Source organism: Lissotriton vulgaris, chromosome 12 (genome assembly GCF_964263255.1).
Source record: "Lissotriton vulgaris chromosome 12, aLisVul1.2, whole genome shotgun sequence".
In the NCBI taxonomy this organism is placed as follows: Eukaryota; Metazoa; Chordata; class Amphibia; order Caudata; family Salamandridae; genus Lissotriton; species Lissotriton vulgaris.
In genome coordinates, this window is record NC_141700.1 from 595,955,860 (window position 1) to 595,969,917 (window position 14,058).

Sequence of the window (14,058 nt, forward strand, 5' to 3'; positions counted from 1 at the left end):
TGAAAATCACCCGGTCATCATCCAATCCACCATACTTTTGAGACTAGACTATTGCTGCACCCTGTATCTGGGTGCGAACAAAGCAAGAATACATCACTTTCAAAGGGCACAAAACGCCGCAGCTGTGATGCTCTTTGGCCTTCCCGAATCTTGCTCTATCTCCAGTTTCCTGCATAGGCTTCACTGGCTCATGTGGAGAACACAATCAGTTTCAAAGTCCTGTGCATCTCTCACAGAACTCTGAACGCCCAAGCCCCCAATATCCAGCCAATCGCCTCACATCCTACATACCAAACCACCAGCTGTGCTCCTCTGACCAACACCTAGCCTGTGTTCCTCGTGTCAGAAGAGCTCGGGCCGGAGGGCATTCCTTTTGTGCCCTCAGTCCAAGACTCTGGGATGCCCTTCATGCCAACATCAGAAGTAACCAAGATCATGCGTCGTTTCAGAAGGCAATATGAACCTATCTCTTTCCTAATTAACTTCCTTGCCTAATTCTGCAGTCTACTGTTTCCTGTTGGTCCTGGGATTAGCGATGGAACGCCCATTGCTGGGGCAGCTATGCGCTCTACAAATCCGGTAACATAACAGAACATTTCCTCAAATATCAATTGTCTGAAAATACCAAATACATTCTTTGTCCTCTTGCTAAATAACTAAACACTGGCTTGCTATTCTATTAAAGACATCACACAGTAAAATACACAACACAAAACAAAATTAGAAAATGGCTGTAAAATGTTCTTTCTTAACAAATTGTGGCTTTGGGGATTTGGTAAAGAACTTTCAACTATGTAAGAAGCCATTTTTAGTTATGGCATTACCCAAGACCTTTTGATTTTACTGTGCTTACTCACGAGGGCTTTCAGCCAGCTCCTGTACTGTTGTCATTTAGATGTTCTTCTACCCACTAGAGAATACAGTATGTAGAAGTGGGTCGGCCCACTTCAGCCATTGGCTAACTTCACTGTGAGTGACAAATTATTCTGTTTCACAAGGAGCACATCCACATAAGGTAGTTTCCTTTAGTTCCAGGGACTGCTATAACAATGTGTGCTTCACCAGCTTCCCAGCAGCTTCCCCAACATTAAGGTTCAGGAAAGTGCCCTTTGTGTTTGGTCACCCCCCACTTTTACCTCCAATGCTGATGTTTATGACTCTGAAAGTGCACTGAAGTCAGGTGCCCAGCCCCCAGTGCCAGTGTTCTCTCTCTAAAAATGTTATGTGTACATTGACAATCCTAATTGGTAAGGACTTTACTACCTTATAAGTCCCTAGTATATGATATCTGTGCTACCCAGAGCATGGGTGGGAAAGGGGTCCCCAGGGCTTGCAGCACTGTTTGTGCCACCCTGGGTGACCCAAGTAAACTACAGCAGACCTGCAATTGCAAACTAGAGGAACAGTGTTAACTGCTCCATTTCGACTTTGCCCTCAGCATGTGTGGCAAATGCAATGCACTGCTTTTAATATATGTCAGTCACCCCTAAGAAAGGCCTCTGCTCCCAGGAGGCAGGGTACCTTATATTAAAGGAGTGGGCATATACGTGCAAGCTTAAATGTCGCTATAGTGGCTTGCCCATTAAATTCTACTATAAGTGATAGGTGGTCCATTGGATGATGCTGGACTTTCATCGGGGCAGACCTGAGGCTGCTAGCTCCATTATAGTACCCACTACATTTTATGAGTTTGGTATCAAACAATGTGCCTTCTCACCCCTGCCATAAATATTGTGTCAAGGGTGATGTGGCATGCACCAAGTGACTACCTTAGAGGTTGTCTAACTTGTTGCCCCAGCTTCCCTTTGCTCTGCCTGGCAGCCCGCACTTGCTGCCACACAGAGAGGATTTGGAACTCCTTCCTGGCAGTGTGCACTCTCCCAGGAGTCAGGAACAAAGGGCTGGGCAGGAAGGAGATCACACCTCCTCCCTCCCAGGAAGGCTAGTGAAGTGGCATATCATGGTGCCGAGCTTCAAAGGTTTCACACCTCTGCTTTGCATCACAGCAGACTCCCAAAGGAGAAAACAGCCCTCCCCAGCTAAAGAAGATTTCTGACATTTTTAAAATTGGTAGAAATAGTGGGCTCTGGGTGAAAAAGGTGACCTACACCCCAACCATGGTCACCTAAGGGGCAGATTAGCCGTTGGGGCTAGTAGCCCATTGGCTACTTACAAATCCAGATGGTCTAGTGCATTGTGGGAACTGTTTTCCTGCCTTCCACGAAGATACAGGCAGCTACCATGTTTCCCGGACGATCGTACGTCAAAGTATCTTTTTCCAAAGTTTACCACTGCCAAGGCGTGCTGGTCGCCAGTCCGGTAACCAACCCCTGCCCTCGACGCTGCACCTAGAGGAAACTCCATCCGACCTTCGACCGCCATCAGCAACAACCCTGTGTTGTTTTTTGCATCTTGTTCCCTACAGCACCATGTAAGCAGTAAAAGCAGTTCTCCAGCAGCTCATGTTCAGCACTAGGGGCAGCTGGACAACTCTGCACCGGAGCTTCATGGTCCAGGTAAAATTGAACCGACTATCATAGCTTAATCCTGGGACCCTCATCATCTTTACCCTCCTTGGGTTTCATGCAACTTGTCCTGCAAGTGAGTGATTATCAATATCACTTTTTCCCATTGACTGAAATGCAAAAGTTCTGCAGTTTTAAATTGCTGTGGTTTATGATTTCCTCTAAAATCCATAACTCTGGTTATATGTTTGCTATTTTGCTTGTTTTGGTGTCTGAATTATAAATTGGTATCAGATTTATATTGAGTCATCTCAATTACTTATCGTCCATGTTGGTCCTCTGAAATGGTTAACACATGTTTCTCTAGTAAAGCCTGAACGATCTTTGCCACTCTACCAGGACTGAGTTAAGGATTTAAATAGTGTGAATCCAAGGACCATCTTTGGGGTTTCTGATAGTATTGCATGGTGAAGTCTAACCAACATCCCTACATTATAATCCACCTTCCAACAAAGGTGTTGCCAACACAATGGTTAAACAAAGCAAGTATTGACAAAGCCAAAAGGATATCAGTCAAGGCCAGACCTATGAGATTTTTATATGCTTGATTACAAGTTCCTATTGTAATCTCCATGATACTCTCTCAAATATACTTTTACATCAAGTCCAATTGATAGGTTTAAGTTAATCTGTACAAATCTAATACAGTTATATGATCTGGGATGAATCCATGCTGCCATTGAGTAACTGGTTTGTCAATAATTGGAGCTAACATATGTACTAAATATTGTGCCTCACAATTTGACACAAATATTGGGTAAAACAATAAATACTCATCCTTAGGCTTACATTTTTGTTAGAAATTTCACACATATCACTCACTCTCATGATGTAGACGCTTTTCATAATATCCCTAAATGTGTTAAGAAGGAGAGGTGTGATTCTCCATAGTTATTTACATATTACATTAGTTTCCATCCCCCTCTTTTGACTTGACTTGTGGTAAGTGCTTAATTTCTGGCTGGACTGCCTTGGTTTACAATTTTTCTGCAAAGGGATTTACAGCAATCCAAGGAAAAACTTAGAATTGAAGCTCCTATAAAGACTGCATTGTTTCCTGTTCTGCCACTTGTGAATAAAAGGAAAACACAAAAATTATGGTTGGAATGCCTGCACATAGTTTCAGCCCCTGGCATTCACCTGGAGCTGTATTCTAGTCCATCGTTCTTTATCCCACTAGGCCATGTCACAGAGACAAAAGATGTATGCAAATTGGCTTTGATATAGGAACAGTCCAGCCTGAACTGCCAAGCCAGGTCTACTCTTAAAAGGATCATAATTAGTTTGAGACCAGCGCTGGCCTTCTTAACCACAATGTGCATTGAATCCATGCCTGAGCATACAAGTACTACTTTAGGTGTCACACTGATGAAACCACAATAAGAGACTAAAAACCCACAGTGTTTTGGGGATTATATCTAGAGTGGCCCTTTGAATATTTAATGATGTCCAATTTGTAGTTGCTGTTCTAGCCTTTTTGTCTGAAAGGGATGGATTTTACCCTTTTCAACAGTTTTCGTATGCAAAATCATATTTGTCCAAAACTGGGTTATTAATTTGAAGAGGTAGCCACTAGTGAAAGTGACCTTTGCCTGAGGAGTCAAGCCGTGCCACACTCCAACTCCCGCCTTCTCTGCTTTCTACTTTGTGCATTTAAGTGCATCACTGCCTTGCGGCCGGTGTAGCCGCTAGTGAAACTGACCTGTGCCTGAGGAGTCAAGCTGTGCTGGGGAGGCTGCCACACTCCAACTCCCACCTTCCACTGCTTTCTACTTTGTGCATTGAAGCGTGTCACCACCTCACGGCCGTTGTAGCCACTAGTGAAACTGACCTGTGCCTGAGGAGTCAATCTGTGCTGGGGAGGCTGCCGCACTCCAAATCCCACCTTCCACAGCTTTCTACTTCGCGCATTTAAGCGTATTACTGCCTCGCGGACGGTGTAGCCGCTAGTGAAACTGACCTGTGCCTGAGGAGTCAAGCTGGGCTGGGGAGGCTACTGCACACCAACTCCCGCCTTCCACTGCTTTCAACTTCCCGCATTTTTTTATTTTTATTTTATAACACTTGTAAGGCGCACAGCTACCCACAAAGGGTTTCCCGGCGCCGGACTAGCAAAACACAGGACACAACTGAAACTAGAGAACAATCAAGGCACTTATTTGTCGAACAACCAGGTTTTTACGCTTTTTCTGAATTTCATATAGTTCTCTTCCTTGCGTATGTGAATGGGCAATGTGTTCCAAAGAGTTGGACCCAAATAGGCAAAGGATCTCCCGCCCATTCTAGCCCGTTTGAACCTCGGCACCGCGAAATTCGCTGCTGTACATGAACGAAGGCTGCGATTGGGGAGGTAGGGCTTAGCAAGGTCTTGTAGATACTTGGGGGCAGTGCCAGCTTTGATTTTAAACAAGTAGTTCAAGGTTTTGAAACGAATCCGGTTTTCAACCTTGAGCCAATGCAGGTCCCTAAGATGTTTGGTGATCCTGGCGGATCTAGGGATTCTGCAGAGCAGTCTGGCAGCAGCGTTTTGCACCAGTTGCAGACGTCTTATTACTGCTTTGTTTGAGCCCAGGTACAAGATGTTACCGTAATCAAGCCGAGATGTCACTTAGGCATTGACTACGGTCTTCTGGGTAGTAGATGGTAACATCCAGACAATTTTGCGTAGCCATCTAAGAATGGTAAAGCATATGCCTGCCACTTTATTGGCTTGCTGTGTCATAGATAGACTGTCATCTATGATGACCCCAAGGTTTCTGACCTGATAAGCTGGTGGAGGAAGTTTACCTAATGACGACGGCCAATGGGGATCACTCCAGAGATCTTTATTATTCCCTAAGAGGAGGATCTCTGTTTTCTCCCCATTTAATTTAAGTTGGTTAGCCGACATCCAACTAAATATTTCATGAAGGCCTATTTTTAGTGCAGATGGAGCAGACGAGTCAGATTTAGAAAGTAAAAACAGGATTTGAGAATCATCTGCATAGGTCATTAATGTGAGACCAAAATTTTCTGCAAGGTTGGCCAGTGGTCGTAAGTACAAATTAAAGAATAAAGGACTCAGGATCGATCCTTGTGGTACACCATGAGGAGAGTAGAATACCTCAGAGCATGCCTCAGAAGAGGTGATCTGGAAGGTGCGGAGGGATAAGTATGATCTAATCCACTCCGTTTTTAAGCGTGTCACCACCTCATGGCATGGGACGTGTGGGGGGACGCGCCCAAGCCATGCCTAGACAAAATTGGGCCAAGGGCGGGCCCGTCCACGCCGGTCAGAGCCCGGAAGAGGCTGAGATGGGCCCCCTCTAACACCTGGCCCATCGAAGAACTAAGGCTCATCCACTTACCCATGAGTTACTGTGTTACTGTTATTTTACTACATCATTATTGCCAGGTGCCTAAATTATATTTATATTCACAATGAGCAAGGGAAAGGGCCGCACTGACCGCATGGGGTGCAGCGTAGCTGGGATGTTGGATGCCTTCATTAAAGGGCAGAGTCAATGCTTAGCCACGAAATTGAGTTAACGGAGCAGCAACTCTCATTGGGCCCACTAATCTTGGAGAAACACTCCTCTCTTGGCAATTATTGTACGAGCAGCACCCCGTTAATTTCCTCACAAATCCCCTCTGCAGTCTGCACCTCATTGGGCCCCAGATTTGGAGGTGCTCCCTCCTCCTGTTACACCACGTGCGCCTATTATAGTGACATTGAGCCAGGTTGCTAAACCCCAAGACAATGACAATAGCAGTGAACCACCAGTAAAACAAAGAAGAGGTGCGGGATTACAAAAACAAAAACCACTGAAAGGGTCATTGAAAGGGACTCGCTCTGCCAAATCTAAAGGGCATGGAGAACCGGAACAGGGGTCAAGCCATGTGTAATGACCACTGATCTGGCAACGTTGCCCTCTCAGAAGTACGGTGAGGAAAAGAATAGAGACTCTGGCTACTGTGCTCCTGGATCCTCTCCAGCTTCAATTATCTCACATTGAAGAGAGACTATCCAGTATTGAGTGTCTAGGCACACGCAGTCACCTTTATACAAAACGTTCTCACCCCGGTACTGAAGAAGGACCCTTGATCCATTCGTAAGAGGGGGAGTGCCCACTAGCACCTATTCCCATAGGGGGTCATCTACCTCACCCACCCCAACAGGAACCCCAATGTAATAAGAACGCAAGTACTTCTGTCGCCTCTGTCTTCCTTTGCAGTCAAAAGCTCACTGCCCAAACTAATGGCCAATTCGTAAATTCTAGGGCATCTACAAATATTCCCCACTTGCCTCCTAGTAATATCTTAGATAGACCACTACTTGCAGGCCTCAATTTCAGCGGGTGGTGATGCTGACATTTCAAGACAGGGGCAAAATACAGACTGGCAGGCACACATTGTGTGCCAATCATTGCATCTTCCACCTTCTGCGGCTCCCCTCATATTGGTCCTTGGTTATGTCCCCACCTTGAGGGAAGGCCAGTCTGAAATAACAATCCAACTAATGGATAACTCACTTCACTGGCTGATTGCCCATACAACAGATTTGAGAAGAAAGAAGAAGAAAGAAGAAAGAAGAAGCACAAGGGGAGCTTGGCCCTAGAGGACAAGTGGGGAGGCTGGGCCTAAGTATATGAACAATCAAAGAAGAGTGCCTCACCACTTACATTTACAACCACATTTATGGAAAGTTGAACACGCTGTTTGTCGTTATCAACTGGGTATTTTTATTTATACCGAATACTTTTTTGATTAAACTCTGTTTGTCAAACACAACATATTATGGACAGACAAAAACATATGTACAATGTGAATTTGAACCAAGGTTAGACTTTTCTACATAACAAGGTGTCACAAACTAAATGTAGTAATTAATCATGAAAAATGAAAAACAATGTGAAACATACAGTGGCATTAGATATGCATGGCAATAAATGATAAACACACTTTCAAATGAATAGAACTTTGATTGAAGCAAAGAAAAGTAGAAAAAGGGGGGAAAAATTAGGAAAGGAGCGCGAAAATAAATTCAGGATTCTTAATCAGCCAGCGAATGCTGGTATGCAAGTTATCCTTTTCTAAGTGGCCGACGCGTTTCGAATCCAGGGGCTTGTTTTCCGGATTCTCATCAGGGCACAATTACTCTGTCTGTGAAATTTTGAAAGGAAGAAAGCTTTTTTAAGTATCATGGGTGAAAAAGGCAAGACTCCCTATGTTATGACACTCAGCCGAGGGACCTACCAGTTCTTTGAAGAAACAAATTCAGAGGACAATTGTCAGTGCAGGCTGGATGAGCTCCATGAGGAGTCCAGTTGGCGGGGCTTCCTAAAACAAGGTGAGTTGACATTAGCACAGCTAAAAAGTGTTGCTGCCAGAATGTGCAAACTGGTTGGGGACAAACGTACTGTCGGTTGTTTCAAAAGTTGACGGTGACGGCTGCCTTTAACGTTGAAGGTGAATTCTTCTGCAGGCTCTCGCTGAGAAGGAGGCCAATGGCGCTGTGTGCAGAAACATAAGTATTGGTATTGGAAGCTGGGGTCTGAGTTATCGCTAAATACTATACTGGCTGGCAAGAGACATACCTTTAAAATTATTATCAGAGTCGGTGCGAGGGGGTCTTGGTATCCGATCAAACTTTTATGGGGGTCCGGCGTGTACAATTTTCACCGTGCTCCGTATCCGCTGATGGAAAATGGAAGAGACTTTGGTTAGTTTTTAGCGTTGACCGCAAGTAAAACAAAGACCAGCGGCGGGGTGCCACGGGAGCATCGCTTACCTCCGTGTTGCTCGGTCAAGGCCTCCAGCGTTCTGCGTGATTCCAAAGATGGACGCTATCGTTGTTGCCATGGAGAAAAGCACTTGGAAGTTTGCTAAGCCTTATGGGATTTGTAGTTTGCGCTATTCTGTGCTAATGTCAGGAAATTACATGGATTGTATCAAGTGTATTGATTGGAACTGAGGAGAAACTGAGACGCGACCCGTACGGTCATCAGGCACCAGGACACTATTGGATCAAAGTCTCGCAACTTCGGACAAGCTGTTAAGGCCCTTCTGTACACTGTTAAATTTCAGGATTAAGTATGCTTCCTTTTTGAGGAGCATTCTGTCCAAGTCTGCGTTGTTCTGTGATGGACGTAGTGTATGCAATACCGTCCATCTGAGGTCATTGGCATCATGGTTGGCATTCAAGAAATGTTCAACCATGGGGGCAGTCATGATTTTGTTTTTAATTCAGGACCGGTGTTGGCAAATGCGTGTGTTAACTTGTTGTCTAGTTTTGCCAATATAGATTTGGTCACAGGGGCACTGAACCAGGTAAACAGCATTCTTGGTTTTACAGTTGGAAAATTCTGAGTGTTTCCATCTGGTGGCCCCATGCTGGAACTCGTCGCCCTCGATTGTATTTGGGCACACGACACAGGTACCACACTTGTGATGTCCTGTGATCGGTTTGAGGTTCCACTGGGTCAGTAGATCGCTTTTCTTTTTTGGTAACGATACATCTGCCCTCATGATGTGCTGTCCCACATTTTGGTTTCTCTTATAGGCGAACAGGGGTTGTGGGAGTGGGCATTCTAGATTCGCCATTAAGTGCCAATTATTCAGCATGGTTTTTCTCAGTTTGTGTGTGTCTGGTCCAAAGGTGGTGACACAGACCAGTCTTTCGAGTGTCGGTTTGGGCCGTACTTGTAAGAGGGTTTCGGGGGGAGTGAAGCGCGCTCTTTTGAAAGAGTGCTTCAACAGTTTCTTTGGGTACCCCCTTTCTTGCATTTCTTGACAAAACGTCTCCGCGTGGGACGTGAAGTCTTCCAAGTCGGAGCAGTTTCTCCTAATGCGCAACAGTTGCCCATATGGAAGGTTGGATTTCAGATTCCTGGGGTGGGCACTCTTGTGGTGCAGAATGGTATTCCTGTCCGTATCTTTTTTGAAAAGGGATGATTTGAGAACCCCGTTGATGTTTGCTTATTTCAACATCAAGGAAGGTCATCCTTTCATTGCTCTGTGCCATCAAGAATTTGATGTCACCATGCCTGTTGTTGAGCCAGTCATGGAAAGCTACCAGGTCAGTCTGGCTCCCCTGACACAGGAGCCAGACATCATCTATGTAGCGGAACCATTGCAGGATGTGCTGTTCAAAAGGGTTATTGTTGTCAACAAATTTTTGTTCGTACTGAGCCATGTACAGTACGGCCATTTCAGGGGCATAAGGGCATCCCATCGCGGTGCCCTTAACCTGCATGAAAAAATCGCCATTGAATGAAAAATAATTCTTTTTTAAGGCAATTTCAGCCAGTCTCAAGATGAACTCCAGTGCTCTACCTTTTGCCTAAAATTCACAAGAGCCTTCAAGACCCCCCAGGACGTCCAATTGTCTCTTGGTGTGACTCGTGCCTTGAACCTCTTTCTCAGTACTTGGATTTCTTTTTGAAACCATTCCTAAAGACGGTCAAATCGTATTTACGCGATACGACTGATTTTCTTCTCAAGGTAGAAGACACTGAGTTCGACCCTGAGACCCAATTGTTGGTAACAATGGATGTCACCTCCCTCTACACGCAAATTCCCCAGGAAGAAGCGTTAGAGGTGATGGAAATCTATCTGAATCTCAGGGAGAGGCCACACCAAGTACCCACTTCCTTCATCTTGAGACTGGCTGAAATTGCCTTAAAAAAGAATTATTTTTCATTCAATGGCGATTTTTTCATGCACCTGTGTCGTGTGCCCAAATACAATCGAGGGCGACGAGTTCCAGCATGGGGCCACCAGATGGAAACACTCAGAATTTTCCAACTGTAAAACCAAGAATGTTGTTTACCTGGTTCAGTGCCCCTGTGACCAAATCTATATTGGCAAAACTAGACAACAAGTTAACACACGCATTTGCCAACACCGGTCCCGAATTAAAAACAAAATCATGACTGCCCCCATGGTTGAACATTTCTTGAATGCCAACCATGATGCCAATGACCTCAGATGGATGGTATTGCATACACTACGTCCATCACAGAACAACGCAGACTTGGACAGAATGCTCCTCAAAAAGGAAGCATACTTCATCCTGAAATTTAACAGTGTACAGAAGGGCCTTAACAGCTTGTCCGAAGTCGCGAGACTTTGATCCAATAGTGTCCTGGTGCCTGATGACCGTACGGGTCGCGTCTCAGTTTCTCCTCAGTTCCAATCAATACTCTTGATACAATCCATGTAATTTCCTGACATTAGCACAGAATAGCGCAAACTACAAATCCCATAAGGCTTAGCAAACTTCCAAGTGCTTTTCTCCATGGCAACAACGATAGCGTCCATCTTTGGAATCACGCAGAACGCTGGAGACCTTGACCGAGCAGCACGGAGGTAAGCGATGCTCCCGTGGCACCCCGCCGCTGGTCTTTGTTTTACTTGCGGTCAATGCTAAAAACTAACCAAAGTCTCCTCCGTTTTCCATCAGCGGATACGGAGCACGGTGAAAATTGTACACGCCGGACCCCCATAAAAGTTTGATCGGATACCAAGACCCCCTCGCACCGACTCTGATAAAAATTTAAAAGGTATGTCTCTTGCCAGCCAGTATAGTATTTAGCGATAACTCAGACCCCAGCTTCCAATACCAATACTTATGTTTCTGCACACAGCGCCATTGGCCTCCTTCTCAGCGAGAGCCTGCAGAAGAATTCACCTTCAACGTTAAAGGTAGCCGTCACCGTCAACTTTTGAAACAACCGACGGTACGTTTGTCCCCAACCAGTTGGCACATTCTGGCAGCAACACTTTTTAGCTGTGCTAATGTCAACTCACCTTGTTTTAGGAAGCCCCGCCAACTGGACTCCTCATGGAGCTCATCCAGCCTGCACTGACAATTGTCCTCTGAATTTGTTTCTTCAAAGAACTGGTAGGTCCCTCGGCTGAGTGTCATAACATAGGGAGTCTTGCCTTTTTCACCCATGATACTTAAAAAAGCTTTCTTCCTTTCAAAATTTCACAGACAGAGTAATTGTGCCCTGATGAGAATCCGGAAAACAAGCCCCTGGATTCGAAACGCGTCGGCCAATTAGAAAAGGATAACTTGCATACCAGCATTCGCTGGCTGATTAAGAATCCTGAATTTATTTTCGCGCTCCTTTCCTAATTTTTCCCCCCTTTTTCTACTTTTCTTTGCTTCAATCAAAGTTCTATTCATTCGAAAGTGTGTTTATCATTTATTGCCATGCATATCTAATGCCACTGTCTGTTTCACATTGTTTTTCATTTTTCGTGATTAATGACTACATTTAGTTTGTGACACCTTGTTATGTAGAAAAGTCTAATCTTGGTTCAAATTCACATTGTACATATGTTTTTGTCTGTCCATAATATGTTGTGTTTGACAAACAGAGTTTAATCAAAAAAGTATTCGGTATAAATAAAAATACCCAGTTGATAACGACAAACAGCGTGTTCAACTTTCCATAAATGTGGTTGTAAATGTAAGTGGTGAGGCACTCTTCTTTGATTGTTCATATACAACAGATTTGACCAGGGGGCTAGCCCGATTAACCAGCCAAATTATCATGGCAAGGAGGATAGGGTGGGTGGGTTTGACTCCAAAATCATTGGAGAGTGATTGTGTGGTACTAAATTTCAACAACCGTGTTAGAAATGGGATTTCTGGTTGGCTAGGGCAAGCGCCTAAGCAAGGCATAAACCACCACTCTAGTCAGGGCAAGGGAGTTACACACTGATGATAACCCCTGCTCACTCCCTTGGTAGCTTGCCACAGTAGTAAGGCTTATCTCAGAGGCAATGTGTAAAGCATTTGAGCAACAGACTCACACAATAGCGACACACTAGGCACACCACAAAAGAAACTCCATACAAGGTTATTTAAAGAAAATAGCCTTTGTATTACTCATAAAACACATTAGAACATAATCACATCTGTAAACTGTGCCACCTGGCACTAGGTATGACTTTACAGGGGTTTATATACATTACAGGGCCAATCGGGCCACTGTCATAACCATTATATCGCACTAGTAGGGAAATCAAAACAACCAGTAATTACTGGCATTAGGGCACTTAGTATAATTCCATTAGGTATGCATGTCATAGCATAGTATGTGACACATAATCAATAGTAGGGCAGTGCATCATTCCTACAACACATTATGCCCATTTCAGGCAAAGCCACACTGCACAATATGCGGACACACCCCTGAGAGCCCACTGTCCTCCCCATCGGTAGTCCCAGTGCCTCTGCGCTCTCCACCTGGACAGCACTGTAGTCCGGGGCTGCTCCTTTTCTCCTTGGGGACTATTCAGCTTACTCCCCTGCCTTAGTAGGGAGTGGGGGCCTCCATCGAGGTTACCCCGAACTGTCCAGACCCGCAACCAGGCCTTTGCCCCCAGCAGTAGGGCCATGGGGTCAGGGGTTACTCTGGCAGCTGCCAACTATCACCTGGGGCAGCTGCTACCCTAGCCATGTATGGTGACGCAGACTTGGCTCCTCACCTGGCTTTGCACTGGACACTGTAAGCAAGGGGATGGGGTATGCAACTCATCCTGTCTCCGTAAATGGATAATGTCCGTGGTGCTGGAAGGAATAAGAAAAACATGCAGCTGCCCGGATGCCAGCCAAGTCTGCACTTCTGCATTGCTGATCCCAGCAGGGATCCTTCTTCTTCTAGAGTGTGTCTTCCTCACCGGTCTGCCTCGTCGGTCTCTGCAATTCTTCCAGGGAGTTCCGGCCACGGACGGGCTTCCAACTCTGCCTGACCTCCGGCTTCCCCACTGCGGTGCTGGTTGCCAGGTTACAGATTACTTAAGAGAAGCCGCTTTCGGACGGCAGCTCTTTTCAGCCCCAATTTAGATGACTTCTCCTGCACTGAAGGGGAACTTGATTCGCTCGTCCTGCAATGCTCCCCGACTCCGAACCTTGAAATGGGGAGGGTGCCCACCACAATGGTCGGGGGGTGTCGACATGCACACGGCTGCTCTCCCTTCTCCAAGAAACTTGAGGCTTCTCCTGCGCTCCAAGTCACCAGGACAGAGCACTTTTCCTGTCTCCACCAGGGAACCCCAGAGAGGGGACAAAAAGGGCTTCTAAGCATGGAGCAGACCCCAGGAGTGAATATGTAGGCACAGGCAGGCCAGGACACATAATTTCAGCAGAGGGGGAGTCCCTCCAGCTCCCTCAACAAACAGCAGGTCAGTTCATGTGGTGTTTCTTCCTCGCACACTGCAGTCCACACAGTGTCTTAGTCCCCAGCGGGTCCCAAGTAAGCACAACAGCACATGTGGTCACAACCCCAATATTTATATTGCCACAGTCTTTGTTTTCCCCCTCCGCAGGGCTCTGTGCCTGGTCCAAACCCGTTCTGGAGGCACCTACACATGTGTACAACCCCCTCCTTTGTCAGTGTAGGTCCTGGCCCCAGACACACCACAGGGGGGGCGGAGACAGAATTGTGTGAGGCTGGTCCTGTCCTATTCAGGCCCAGGTTCTACTCTTCCCACCTCTCCAAATGCAGATGGGCCTATTCAGCCTAGCACTGACTCACCC

General features: G+C 45.8%; 1 protein-coding gene across 1 annotated transcript in view; it reads left to right on the forward strand.

Moving 5' to 3' along the window:
* The window catches only part of LOC147677799 (ATP-binding cassette sub-family C member 12-like), a 2,578,840-nt gene that overhangs the window by 2,504,635 nt on the left and 60,147 nt on the right, over positions 1-14,058 (forward strand). The window lies entirely within an intron of this gene.